General features: G+C 38.4%; 1 long non-coding RNA gene across 1 annotated transcript in view; it reads left to right on the top strand.

Moving 5' to 3' along the window:
• The window catches only part of LOC144652365 (uncharacterized), a 35,952-nt gene extending 22,734 nt beyond the window's left edge, over positions 1 to 13,218 (top strand). Inside the window, exon 3 of the long non-coding RNA XR_013570508.1 lies at positions 12,903 to 13,218. This is a non-coding gene — a long non-coding RNA (uncharacterized LOC144652365). The remainder of the gene's footprint in view (positions 1 to 12,902) is intronic.
• Positions 13,219 to 14,133: the final 915 nt, after the last annotated feature.

The following is a 14,133-nucleotide window of genomic DNA, read 5'->3' on the forward strand; positions in this document are numbered from 1 at the left end:
AAGGACAAAATGACGAACTTATAAGATCAGTTAGCTGAAGAAATGCCTTAGACGTGTAGCAGATGCAGAACACTATAAAAATAGAATTGATCGTGGCTACTATGTACCTGAGATCAAGAGGAAAAAATGACGAACTGATGAGATCAGTTGGCTGAAGAAATTTCTTAGACGTGTAGCAGATGCAGAACAGTATAAAAATAGAATTGATCGTGGCTACTATGTACCTGAGATCAAGAGGAAAAATTGACGAACTGATGAGATCAGTTGGCTGAAGACATTTCTTAGACGTGTAGCAGATGCAGAACAGTATACAAATGGAATTGATCTGTTGATCTTATACAGTGAAGTCCAACTGGTTCTATTACAAATTAAGTAATACACGGTGATAATTGTCAAATCAAGGTTTAGCAAACAAATATCTGAATGGGAAGAATGAAAAAATAAAATTTAAAATAAAAGGATAAAAATGAAAACAATATTTTCAACAATATGTGATAATATGTTTCACTTTGTTAGCAGTGGTAGTGACACATGGAACTTTGTTGCCATCTGTGTATGTGATTGTTCTGTTTTCCAGGAAAATACGTTTTTCTTATGCATCGTTGTTGTAAAACATAAAAAATGTCATTAACATACCTTGCTGATTGTCAAAGGACACTGGAAAGCCAGGCTCCTCTCTTATGCATTTCACCAACAGTTCAGAAAGTTTGTCCTTGTCAGATGAAGAGTTAAAAGCAACACCATAAAGGCGAAATAATATCTTGAGTTCCTCTTTCTTGTAACCTCTGTTGTTAAATATTGCTGGCTGCTTTACTAACATTGCTTGGAGCAATGTGTGAGAACGACTTTTTTCCCTCAGATTTATTGGCTAATACTTCTACAGAAACCTTGGCATCCTTTAACTCTTGCACTAAAGATCTGACAAGAATTTTTCTGTGTGCCTCGGTTTTCTTCAGTTTAGTTTCACGTCGGAAATCTCTCGAAAACTGAGCACCAGCCATGTTCATGTATCGGGTAACAATACCACGATACAGTTCATCAACAAGTTCAAATGTTTATTACCTCTCTCCTTTGATTGTGACTGTTTAAAGTGTCAGCAGAAAGGCCTTTTTTGAGGAACACTCACTAGAGGGCCCTTGTTGAGTGCTAGAATGGACTTGGTCAAAACCAAGAAGTCCTTGATAAGATCCAGAAGGCATCTGATAATTAGAACGAACGTTGATGAGATGTGACCAAGAAGGCATGTGCACTTGTTGAAATCCATTAAAGCCAGGATGCTCTTGATTAAAACTAGGAGGCCCTGCCTGAAGATAAGGCCTTTGTTGAAAATGAGTAGGCCTTTGCAAAACGACAGGAGGCACTTGGTGGGAACTAAAAGGTTGTTCTTCAAAGCAAGAAGCCTGTTGGCTTTGTTGGACACTAACACCTCCATTAGGTCTGTGGCGCAAACAACGAGATGTAGCGTCAGTTTGCCCCAAGTGTCACAGCTAACGGAGAACTATCATATAAAACAGAAAAGGAAGCTGAGAGGGCTAAGGGAGTTGACTATACATGCTCTTGAAAAAAGTGCTTACAAGACCCTTATTCTACAAACCAATTTATTTACATGAACCTAATAAATTTAACTTCAACATTTCAATAATTAGCATGAACTCATGACTAATCAACCACACTTGCTACAGACTACCCAGTATTGAACACTGGTGCTAAAATTCCCCACCTGTGTCTTAAGTCTTGACTTTATCTCTTGCTACAGACTACCCAGTATTGAACACTGGTGCTAAAATTCCCCACCTGTGTCTTAAGTCTTGACTTTATCTCATTTTCGTCTTATAGAAATTGTAAGAAATGTGGATAATACAGTCAGTGACTGTGTGGGAGCAGACAATTTCTAAATTTCTGGCAATTAACCGAACCAGTGTTATTGTAAAGGCATGGTCATTCAATAAGAGATTTAAAACACTTACTCCTTCTCTCAAGTCCAACACCTGAGTGCCTAATCACTACATCTTTCCTTTGAAAGGTAAAATGACGAGGCACACTGTCCTGTGAACCCACCCAGTCATAGACTTCCTGTCGTAAACAAAGAAAAAATCATGTATAAACATATAATTTTTTTTTGTAATGTACAGTTGTAGATATTGCATGATTCAGTGCACTAAGCACATTTCATTTACATGTATCTTACAAAAACTCGACAATGTGCACATTATTTTTTCTATGGAAGCAAGGCTTCCACTCGGGACATAATAATATTATTTTGGTTATTAATTTTTGGTAAACGCTTTCTGAAACAAATTCTTCCAACAAATAACATATACTTTGTTTACAAAACACCAGTATTCCAAATGACTTGGAGACTTGGATAACAATGTTTTTGATCACTTGAAAAATTGAGCACACAAATTTACCTGGAATGTGGCACTGGGCCTATAGCGTTGCCCAATTTTTGCATTGTTACTCAGACAGATTATTATCTTTACACAAGGTTACAATACAATTTTAATGGCCAATGTGCCACAGGCTCATGTTTAAAACGTAGGACTAAAGTACACTAAAATATATGCTACTAAAAGTATATAAAGTTTATCCCACCCATTAAAAATAAATGATAAAAAGGACAAATTAACACCACCCCCTCCCCTTACCCCATACTGTATAAGTAGTTTAAATCAATGGATCAAGTGATAAAGAAAGAAAAAAAACACACACACAAGGGTTAAAAGATAAAAATACATCAAAGGGTTATAATCTGTGTGCAAATACTATATCTCGAAGATTAAATATTATTAATTTGTTAGTAATTCTTCTTTTTCCTATAAGCAGTCCGTTAGTGGTTTCTGTCATTAGTCTGCAACTTAATGGTGTTTAGTCTTTTTTCAATAACGTTTGGTAGGAAGGTCGTCGTTTGGAGTAAACGAATCCTTCAGTTTGTCAGCATCATTTCCTTTTTTCTTTCTTGTAGAAAATGAATTTTTTCTTTGTGTCTGAAGTTCCACTTCTTGTTCAGGAGAGGGTACAGGATTCCTCTTTCCACGTAATAATATATTATTGATCTTTCTTAGCTTTCTCATAAGCCTCCCTCAATTTGTTTAGATGCTGCCCCTTGAGCTCTTCTGCTGCCCTAAAATAACTTTTTTTAAGGAGCCATTTGTATTTCCATTATGCTGACTGGACGAAACTTACCCATCAGATGGCGGATCTGTCACACAAGCTTTTCTTGCCTGTCTTATCAAACAAACCGACAAATCGAATTTTTCAATTTAATATTAAATGTTATTACATTTTGGTATGAAGCCTGAATTGTAAATTTAAACAACGACTTTCTTGTTTGATAGCAGTGTATTTCTCTATTCGTGATGACTAGCTCTAGCTTTAAGCAATGCACTTTCATTGTAAGTTATTGTTTCCAATAATTCATTAACTGGTTTCATTTACGCACATTACTCTCCAGAAGTATATTGTTTAATTATACCTTCCTTACTTCATCCTTTTAATGGTCTTTTCTTTCACCTTCATCTTTCTCACCATCAACATCCTGATCATGGCTCTGATGTTCTCTCATCTCAGCAGTGGACTGATAGTAAATACAATTTCAAACTGATAGTTAGTTCTTGTATACTTGGCTACTTGATATAAACTTGTGATACTATGTATGTCACAAGTGCGTAGAAACGTTGAACAAACATTTGTTTTTAATAAAGTAAAAATTTGTTTGATATTGGGTTAATTTACCTGAATTCTTACTGTAATGCCGTAATAACTTACAGAATCCGGAGAAATTCAGGGTTTGCTGTGAATGTTGATTCGAACTTTGCAATTTTTTAATTCAAAGGAACTGTGCAAACTCATTGCATACTGACTTATCAAAGGGAGCTACCCGTTTTAAACACTATGGGCTTCTGATCTACAGTATTTTTTTAAATAGCACCTTTGCAATAATTTAAAATTCAGACACCACTCAAATATGCAGCTTTGTGAAAATACCCTCTGCAGACTTAATTATTTTATTCCCTAATCTATTGGTGACGTATAGTCATTACTTTTCAAATTAATTATTGGCTGTTTTCATTTCAGGATTGTGTTTACCCGTGTAAATGAGCTAGTTTTTGTAGCGCGTTGTTTAAGGCGCACTTCCAAAAATTTCTCATCTACATGGGATAAAAAAACTTGTCCAGAACTGTAACACATCTCTCAGTATGAAAACAGCCATCAAGTGTTTTTTTTTTTTCATGTCTCTGAGCCCTATGCTTTTTAAATATAGACTAAGGCAAGCCATAAAGGTATAAAGGCTTGTTTTATTACACTATTTAACATTTAAACACTTACTTCATCCTCGCAAGTCATTTCCAAAATGACAACGTTGGCTTTGTTTTTGGGTGGGCTTAATGGTGTGCCCTGTGTGAGATGTATTCCTACATCTTGCTATGTTTGTCAGATAGATTCTGTGGGAATTCAGCTTCCAGTCTTCAGCTCCTCCAGAAAATCGCTCAAGATTAATAAATAATAATAATAAAAACAATATTTAGAGAGGAAGCGCCTGTCATGTAAATATGTGGTTTTCAGGGAGGTCCTCCACGGAAATAAAAAAAAAGTATTTAAATCTAAAAAGAAGTACAAATGTCACGGATCTAAAATATAAAATATACAATAATTGTAACTACTAAAACTACCTACTGTCCTAAAAAAGCTAATAAAAAAGTATTAAAAATCTAAAAAAGAAGTACAAATGTCAACTAAAATATATTTGTTCATTGTCTAAAAATGTTTATCCTTTAAGAACCTTGTAAGGTTTTTCTTAAAAACGTGCATGGCATTGGCTTTCTTAAAAATATGGTGAGAGACATCCAGTCATTTGTAAAACGGAAGTACACGGACAAATTCTACATTGTCAAGTCTGAAAAGCTTACATCTTTATTCATTAACATGAATAGTTTAATGGCTAATTCTAAAGATTCCTTTTCCTAGTTTTTGTACTCTGTTCTAAAATGCCATAAAAAAGAAAATTATGTACAGTGGACTTGCAATTCTCAGAATTGAACTTTTAGATCAACATAATGTTCGCTAGGATAATAAAATGTTTAAAAAAGGATAAAGGCTCTAATATGTACAAATAAAAATAACGGAACGTTTTTCGACTAAAAAGTCACCATCAGGGTTAATGTGTTTGCCGCGTAGTTTGATATTTAAATGTTAAGTCACGCCTATGGGAAACAGATTGATTGGATGAGCCAACAGCTTTTTGTATAGCTCTGGCTTTCTTGATGCGATTAGCAAAGCCTCCTTGATCTTAGGTTTTCGCAAATTGTGTTGCCCAGTGATTATATTCCAAGTGAATGAGTGCCCTGGGAATTCAAGTAGATGTCTCGCAGGTTCTGAGACTTTGGTGGTGTCAAAATGTTCATCGATCCGAACACCGAAATTTCTTTGTGTTTCACCTACATAATTGGCACCACAGTCACAATTGCCTTCATAAACCATGTGGGATTCGTGGACGTTTTTGTCCTTCAGATTGAAAAGGGACTTAATTTTCCTCGTCAGCCAAATTACTTCGAAGATACAATTGATCCAAGTAAAAATGTTCAGGTTGTTTATAAATGTGTAACTTGTAATTGTTAATAAAAGTTAATGGTCAGATTTTAATTAGTTAGTTGTTGTCACTGTTTTTTATGCACTATTATTATACTACCTCGGGAACAGACTCTCGTTGGGGGCAATGTGCAAGCGGCAACGCCGTGAGTCATGGCCTCTAAAGAGAGTCTAAATTAAAAAATTAAAAAAACAGCAGGCATACCTTTCATTTCCCCTTTTTAGTAGCAACAAAACACTTTTTCTGTTAGTTACCAGGTCGAAAGTTTAGATTTTCCCATAGTCAACCAGGGACTATATGAATTGATGTTCTACAATGAAACAACCAAAATACTTCTACAATGTGATTGTTCTTTGTATGCCATTTCGTTTTATGCCTAATTATAACTTCATTCTTGTAGACATTGTCATAGTATTTTCCTAATAATATATTAACCTTGTATGGCATTCTATTGTTTATATATTCAAAGAGAAGCTGCTACTGACGTGATAACTTAAATCCAATCAAAAAAAATTTATCAATAGGGACGAAGGGACAGATCGATGTTAACTAGGCGACCTTATTCACGAAAAATGACTGAACAATAACCTTTCCATCGGGAAGAAGACCTTGGCATTTGATTCTCCAGCCTTTTGAGGGCTGCTCTGGTGGTTTCTGATTGACATCAGAGCTGTTAAGTAGGAGGCGCGGGAACTTTTCATCTGAAAAGATCTCATGCGGTCTTTAGAGATCACCAACATGATCTGCTAATGAAAACATTGGACAACATACTCATCGCAGTACTTGTAGGAAAATGATTAAAATAATTGTGCCAAGTTTGCATATACACTGTTTTTATAGAAAGGAAGTCTAATTTGGGGGCTTAGGCTGCAAATTCTTATTTTTTATACGATTTGAGGCTGAAAACGTTCAAAAGGCGTTCTTAAGTTACATGTTATGAGTCCAAGTTGGGCTGCATGTTGTGTTAGCTTACATGAAGTATTGTTACAGTTACGGACGCAATGCATGTTGGTTATTAAAGATGGCGTCTTGAAGTAAACACGTGTAGTTCACTGAAGTGTAGTTTAGACCCAAATAACTCGACATGGTGGCAGCGGGAAGTTCCCAATAGGCTTTAAACTGAAGAAGAATCAGAAAAAACGACAATATGGGAGACCCAGCTCCAGGCGAAGCCGGAATTCAAGCTGAACAACAGCAATTAGTAGTTAGCCACAACAGCCTGCACAACCACAGATCGTAGCCCCAATACAACAACAAATGGTTCAACAAATATCCGTGGCAAATTACCAAGTTCCACCACCGGAAAAATTCAACTTTAAGCCCGAAGAATGGCCACGCTGGATCAAGCGTTTTGAGAGATTTCGAAAAGCGACCGGACTCGACCAAAAGGACGGCGATAGCCAAGTAAACACTTTGATTTATTCGATGGACAAAGAAGCTGACAACATCATGGTTGCATTCGGACTATCAACCGAAGAAGCGAAGCAGTATCACGTCGTGAAAGGCAAGTTTGAAGCTCATTTCGTGGTAAAGAGAAATGTAATATTTGAGCGAGCGAAATTTAACCAGAGAAGCCAACAGGATGGTGAGTCAGTGGATAATTTCATAACAGATTTATATTGCCTTGCTGAATACTGCGAATTTGGAACATTGAGAGACGATCTCATCAGAGATAGAATCGTGGTAGGGATAAAAGACAAGAAGCTCTCTGAACAACTGCAACTGGATTCTAAGCTGACTTTGGAGAAAGCAATCACAAAAGCCAGGCAGTCAGAGACAGTTAAGAAGCAACAACCTTTCCTACAGGAAGCCAAGTCTGAGCCTCCTGTACCAGCCAGTGTGGACCACCTATCCAAAGGAAAAGGAAAAGATTTTAAAGAAGACGTGAAGAAGAAAAAGAAACCACCCAAGTCGCCCAACTTTAAAAATGGGAAGACTCCTGAAGCACAGTGTTCAAGGTGCCTGGGTCAATCACACCCAAAGAGACAATGTCCAGCCAGAGAATCAAAATGTATGAAGTGTTCTAAAGTAGGACATTGGGCAAAGGCTTGTAAGTCCCTACCAGACAAGAGAGTGGCTGAAGTGAATTTCACTGGGAGACAAGATGAAGGAGGGTTATTCCTGGGTGAACTCACTGAACTATCTGCTGTCCAAGGAGGGGCAGGAGATTCATGGAAAGCACTCGTCTCGATGAATGGACAACTGATAGAGTTCAAAGTAGATTCTGGTGCAGATGTAACAGTTATTCCGCCAAGCTTATTTCATAGCCTGAAACCAACTCCATCACTTAGCAAGACAACCAGGGTACTCATGGGTCCATGTAAACAGAAACTGAGCTGTCTAGGAACTTTCACAGCAGAGTTGCGAGTTCAAGACAAGGCTACTCAGGAACAAGTGTATGTGATAGAAGATTTGGAGCGACCTTTGCTAGGAAGAGAGCCAGCTGAACATCTAAAGCTAATTAGCAGACTTGACAGCCTAAGCAGTGTGGACTACAAGAGTAAAGTGGCAGACGAATACCCCAAGTTGTTCAAGGGACTGGGTGTTATGAAGGACAGTTACTGCATCACACTCCAAGAAGATGCCAAACCTTTTCAAGCAACAGTACCAAGGAAAGTGCCCTTCCCTCTGTATCAGAAAACTAAGGAAGAGTTAGACAGAATGTTGGAGACAGGTGTCATATCCAGAGTTGACCAGCCCACTGATTGGTGTGCTCCCATGGTTGTTACTCCTAAGAGCAATGGTAAAGTCCGGGTGTGCGTGGACCTGAGCAAGCTAAACGAGTACGTAAAGAGGGAGAACCACCCACTTCCAGCAGTAGACACAACCCTTGGAAGATTGGCAGGCTCTAGAGTCTTTTCAAAACTTGACGCAAACTCAGGATTTTGGCAGATAAAGCTAGCGTGGGAGTCAAGGCCACTGACAACATTCATTACTCCATGGGGCCGTTTCTGTTTCAATGTATTGCCTTTCGGTATCAGTTCTGGTTCAGAGAAATTCCAGAAGAATATGAGTCAGATCCTCCAGGGATTAGATGGTGTGGAGTGCAACATAGATGATGTATTAGTCCATGGTAAGGATCAGCAAGAACATGATGAAAGGCTGGAAGCAGTACTCAAGCGTCTAGTCGAAGCTGGCTTGACACTCAACCTCGACAAGTGCCAGTTCAGTACAGACAGAGTTAAGTTCCTCGGACACGTCATAAGCTTTAGTGGAATTGAGGCAGATCCTGAAAAGCTACAAGCAATTGCTGACCTACCGCCGCCTCAGAATGTGCAAGAAGTAAGAACATTTCTTGGCATGATAAACCAATTGAGCAAGTTTTCCGAACACCTTGCTGACAAGACAAAGAGCATCAGAGACCTTCTTCACAAAGGGAACGAATGGGTATGGGGAAGTGAGCAACAGAAAGCATTTGAGCAGATCAAAGCTGACCTCACGCAAGTCCCAGTACTGGCACTGTACGATCCAAACAAGGAAACCAAAGTGGCAGCTGATGCTTCCTCCTATGGCCTAGGCGGGGTAGTTCTTCAACTCCAACCAGACAACTCCTGGCGACCAGTTTCATTCATATCAAGAGCGATGACTCCCACCGAGACCAGATATGCACAGATAGAAAAAGAAGCCCTAGCACTCACCTGGGCATGCGAACGATCCTGGGAGTACATTGTGGGGAAGTCGATCTCCGTTGAAACTGACCACAAACCCCTGGTGCCACTTCTGAGTACGCACACTCTAGACCAACTTCCGCCGCGAATCCAGAGATTCAGAATGCGACTAATGAGATTCCACTTCAAGGAGATCAAGCATGTTCCTGGAAAGAAGATGTACATACCCGATGCGCTTTCAAGACTCCAAGTCCGAAGCCAAGCAGTTCAGTCTACAATTGATGATGACGAAATGTATGCACACATTGGAAGCGTGATCTCATCACTGCCTGCCTCAGACACAATACTTCAGCAGATCATGGAAGCACAGGAAGAGGATCCAGTCTGCAGACAGATCAAAGTTTACTGCTATGAAGGATGGCCTGACAAGCATTCCTTGAATGATGCTTGTATGTGATAAAATATTCCTTTATGATTCGTTTAATATTTTCCTTGATTTTGCAATAAATCTTTTATTATTGGCTGTTTGCTGATGAAGCAGGCTGCTAGCAACACCATTCTATCCCTGCAGAGGCGACAGAAATCACATCATTAACATAGAACTGTTAAACAAACTAAAGCTTTTCTAAAAACCTCAACTTTAAAAGAGAGACACTGTGCCAAAACAATAATCCACCAGTGGCCTAGCCTAAAAATCATTGCAAAAAACTGAAATGCTCACTTCAAGAGCATGAGTGCACTTTTATTCACAAGTTCTGTAAATCAACTGGTATTATACAAATTTAACTGACTTTTAAGTAATTCTGTCATTTTTTTAAGTCTTTGCCCCTTTTTCAGTTAAATATATTGATATTCGTTATGCAGGAATTGACTCACTGCATTTAATGGCCGAAGAAGCCCCTGTAGATATGCTTGAATTTCTTCCATAAAGTCAAAGATATTGCTGTGATTGAATGTAAGCTACAATGAAAGTTTAAACACCTATTTAATGAATAAATTGAAACTGGCGTTTCTTTCTTCTAATAAGAGAGTTTCCTTAGATGTTGGGTGAAGGGTGTACATGCCACATTTACTTGGTACATGATGTCGTGTCCAATGAAGCATTTCCTTTGCCCTTTTGGGTGCCTCTTAGTGCAGTGTTGCAGTATTTAAAGATGTCATGTTTCCGGTTGATGGGTTCTTTTCTGGAAGATATCTTGACGCTCAGTGCTTTCTCTGGCCACTACTGGAAATATACTCCATTGGAAGTAGAAGTTTTAAGGCCTTTTTTCCAATTGATCCTTAGACTCCTATGCACACGTTCCTCCGCCAAATGGATCATGATCCCTTTTACTCTTGTTGAGCACGGACACAGTTTTTTTTAAGCAATGAAGGAAATAAAACCCTTAAGCCTTCACTTTTCTAACTTGACATTACAATCAGAAACTTTTTACCCATAGTTCATCTGCAGCCTGGATCACTCACCTTAACAAAAGGAGTTTTAAACTCTGATATAAAGCGTATACATTTATTTAGATGCCTTTTTGAACTTTAATTATAAACTTGGCTTGAATGTTTCCTTTTTGGAACTTTACTCATAAGCACTTTACTAAATCATTGTTATTACACTTCATTGGCATTATTAATTTTCAACCTCGTCCCCAAGGCTCTCTCTGCTTTCAAGACTGACTGATGAATATAACAAATATGATTCAACAACTACCACTCAGTGTTTTAATACCAGATACACCTATATGGAGCTGGAGCGCCAGCGTGGCGGACTCTGGATCGACGGGGTGGGCCGGGCCCGCGAGCCATGCCTGGGTCCGCCCGGCGCTGTGACCAGAGGCATCACGTTGGTTTCCTCCCTCCAGCTCGTATTTAACACTGATACGTAGCGCAAATACTAAAGTCTTGAACCTTAGATGTACAACCTAACTCATACAACTTTCATCACGCTTTTACCTTTGTTATGATTATTGGAAATTCTTTTACCTTATATCCTGTAGATAACCTGTGATTCCTTCAAGAAAATACATCTAAGGTTATTGCTAGGGTTATGAGGTTGCTAGAAACCTATGACATCATCCAATTAGGCTTTTAAAAACTAAGACATTTCTGTTGGAAACGAGGATTCTGGTGTAAGTGGGTCAAAATATTTAGGTAATGTGCCAGGGATAAGATCTTTTCTTATGCTGATGGACTTCATGATTGAGTCCTGGTCCGAATAAACGCTGCAAATCAGAGGGCGTTTCTAGTCGCTATCAGGACACGCTAGAAAAGTTTCTCCAGAGCTTCCTGGCATTTTCATCATGAGGAAAACAAAAAAAGGAGAGTTTCAGCCGATTTATTTAACTGTTTTAATTCTTACAGTGTTTGTGTTTTCAATTTTCCTGGCATATCCCCTGCAGTGTTCAAGTTCTTTCTTTACAGCCCAGCCACCCACATGGCAAGCCCTTCAACTGGCATGTCTGAAACGCTAAAATTGATTTGCTCTGTTTCCTGCTGACTAGTAACTTTCTCAGGCAAATGATGCATAAAGAAAGGTATCTTAGCACAGTGATACTTGGAGCAAGCCACGCAAATCCTGGCAGTACTCTAGTCCTCAATTTTGCTTAAGAAAACTAGAAGACAACTAAAACAAAAGATCAACTAAGTTTAAATTTTGATTAACCTAAATGTTTAAATGTGGTAACCGTGGCAGCAAAAGTCCTAGGCAAACTGACCAAATGCATTAACATTTACGCAAACCACTCAGTATAAACAGATACTGAAAGGTGCAACACCACGCATAAATTGCCTTCTTAAATGTCAATGGAACAAGTCTTCCACGATTCTTTTACGCCCTAAATCCCTGCTTGAAGTTTCTCAGTTTTTAATCCGATCGTACATTAGAGTGTTGAGTGGCGAAATGACTAAAAACCACTGACTTATTTGCGGAGCCCGTTTTTGCATAACTACGCTCCTACAAATCTGGCAAAGCACGAAACACTAAAGATTTCCCATAACCTGTTGGCAGAACTGCGATCTTTCTTCAAATATATACTTTCATACACTGTATCTGCTTGACCTTTAAAATTAAATTCTCATACCCAGCCGAAAGCAGTGCCGACTGCATGCAACTCAAAAACTCAAGTGCCATTTTTGATAAACCTGCTTCAATTTCTCCCTCCCCTAGATAGACAAAATTTTGTTTAGCGTCCACTTTCCCTAAGGTCTTGGCTGTCTATTTGGTCACATGACCAAAGGTTCCATTGTTTCATGGGTTTCGTGGTTTCATAGGTTCCATGGTATCATAAGTTCCATGGTTTTATGGTCTCATAAGATCGAGGATGCAAAAGTTTAAATGATGAGACTCCAAAAGACACCTTTTAAGCCTTAGTCCTTTTTTATAGAGGATATATACCGGTATAGTGTTTATTTGTTTTTGGCGCTTTATCAGGTGAGTATTCAGTATGGCGAGCTACCTGCCTATTGCTGATCCAACACTTAGCACACACATGTTGAAGCCATTTCCGCTCAATTGTTCAATAACTGTCATTTATCCATAGCATTTTGTATGCCATTTTGTTTTATGCCTGAATTATAACTTCATTCTTGTAGACATTGTCATGGTATTTTTCTAATAATATATTAACCTTGTATGGCATTCTATTGTTTATACATTCAAAGAGAAGCTGCTACTGATGTGATAACTTAAATCCAATCAAAAATTTTATTTATAGGGACGATGGGACAGATCGATGTTAACTAGGCGATCTTATCCATGAATAATGACTGAACAATTACCTTTCCATCGAGAAGAAGACCTTGGCATTTGATCCTCTAGCCTTTTGAGGGCTGCTCTGGTGGTTCCTGATTGACATCGGAGCTGTTAAGTAGGAGGCGTGGAAACTTATCATCTGAAAGATTTCATTCGGTCTTTAGAGATCACCAACGTGATTTGCTAATGAAAACATTGGACAACATACTCATCGCAGAACTTGTAGGAAAATGATTAAAAGTTAATTGTGCCAAGTTTGCATGTACACTGTTTTTATAAAAAGGAAGTCTAATTTGGGGGCTTAGGCTGCGAATTCTTATTTTTTATACGATTTGAGGCTGAAAACGTTCATAAGGCATTCTTAAGTTACATGTTATGAGTCCAAGTTGGGCTGCAAAACTGTTGATGTAAAGGGCCAACCCGAGTCTAAGAATCAACTTTGTCGATATGGAAACGTTTTTTGCCACTCCAATGTCTCCCTTGCCACTAAAAAACCTCATTTTGCGCATCAACAAGCTGCTGCTCCTGCTTCAAACGGAAACCAAGGGCATCTTTGCAAAATTGCAGACTTTGTCAGAGATTCTTCTGCATGCTGTGCAAGTAGATTGATTCTTGTTCGTAGTAGCCAATTTTCTGATTCATTTGCTTTAAATAAAGTCGTTAGGTTGTCCTGCCTTGACATAAGCTCTTGCTCAATGTGTACACCACAGGCTGAATGGTGTCTCGATGTTGGCCTAGCCTAAAAATCATTGCAAAAAAGCTGAAATGCTCACGTCAAGAGCATGAGTGCACTTTAATTCACAAGTTCTGTAAATCAACTGGTATTATACAAATTTAACTGACTTTTAAGTAATTCTGTCATTTTTTGCTCCTTTTTCAGTTAAATATATTGATATTCGTTATGCAGGAATTGATTGCATTTAATGGCCCAAGATGTCCCTGTAGATATGCTTGAATTTCTTCCATAAAGTCAAAGATATCGCTGTGATTGAATGTAAGCTACAATGAAAGTTTAAACACCTATTTAATGAATATATTGAAACTGGCGTTTCTTTCTTCTAATAAGAGAGTTTCTTTAGATGTTGGGTGAAGGGTGTACATGCCACATTTACTTGGTACATGATGTCGTGTCCAATGTAGCATTTCCTTTGCCCTTTTGTGTGCCTCTTAGTGCAGTGTTGCAGTATTTAAAG

This window comes from Oculina patagonica, chromosome 4 (genome assembly GCF_052425735.1).
Source record: "Oculina patagonica isolate OP01 chromosome 4, crgOcupat, whole genome shotgun sequence".
NCBI classification, from domain to species: Eukaryota; Metazoa; Cnidaria; class Anthozoa; order Scleractinia; family Oculinidae; genus Oculina; species Oculina patagonica.